Consider the following 1,321-nt stretch of genomic DNA (forward strand, 5'->3'; position numbering starts at 1 on the left):
TTAATTTATTTTTAATATATATTTATATTTTAATATATATTTTATATTGATGACCAATTTTAGTGACTGATTTTAATGTACATATAATATAATTTATTTTTTAGCGAAATTCCCCTAATTTGAGGGCCAATAAACGTGCCGATACTAAGGGCCACTGTCTCTTAATTTGTCCTTATTTGTCTTGTATTCACATCAACCAGCAATGGCATATACCCTGGGGATTGGGGAATAAATCTTTTGCTATTGTCATCAACTATAATTTTTCATTATATATTTTTTGTGTAGAATAAAGAAAACATATGTATGATAAAAAATATTATATTATAAAATATTACACTTAATAATATTTTTTGAGAAAACAAATTAGTAGGATCTATATATATGCTCCAGAAGTGAGAAATTGAGAACTATGTATACCACTGTAATGTGAGAAATTGAAAAAATTACATAGTACATAATAAGAAATTTTAAAAAGAAGAACAAGATGGGAGAAAAATTGGGCTAAAATTTTTATATATGATTAATTTTAATGTGAAATACAAAAGTATTTGATTATTTTAGTATTTTACATAATTGTGATAATAGCACAAAACCTCAATGATGTTTTGTAATAAAAAATATTATTTTAATTATTAAAACACAAAACATCATCAATATTTTGATAAAAAATATTATTTTAGTTATAAAAATTGACGTTTTATAAATAACCATAGCAGTATTTAATACATAGTTTGGTTCATCATACAGAGAATTTCACACTTAGTAATACAATATAAAAAAAAAGGTTCAAAAAAATTGTGGTATTGTTGAAAATACTGTAATTGCCAAACTTTAATTACAAAGCTTAAAAGACACTCAAAAGTAATTAACCAGAGTCGGAAGCTAAAACTTTTTTTCGAAAGAGAGTAACATAAAAAAAAATTTTGCTACCATATGTTTTTATAATACATAATAAAATTATTATTAGTAAAAAATTCTAAATAACTTTTTTAATAAATATAAAATAAATACTTTAAAAATTTAAATTTTTTATATTTTTAATAAAAAATTTTAATTTATAATCTTAACATATATTCTTAAAGCACAAATTAAATAAACTCAAAGTATAATTAGATAAGAAGTTAAACAATAAAATTAAGAGGGTTCAAACCTTAATAATAAATATTGAAATGTAGTATATATAAGGTATGATGAATTGATGTACTATTCATAGTAAAAAAAGAAAAAACTATTGCAGTAGTCTTGCATACAAAAATATAATTGATATAAAATTGTTCATTTTTTAAGTCAATGAAAAAAAATACAAATATTAAAAAGAAGT

The sequence above is a fragment of the Arachis ipaensis genome, chromosome B05 (assembly GCF_000816755.2).
Source record: "Arachis ipaensis cultivar K30076 chromosome B05, Araip1.1, whole genome shotgun sequence".
NCBI lineage: Eukaryota > Viridiplantae > Streptophyta > Magnoliopsida > Fabales > Fabaceae > Arachis > Arachis ipaensis.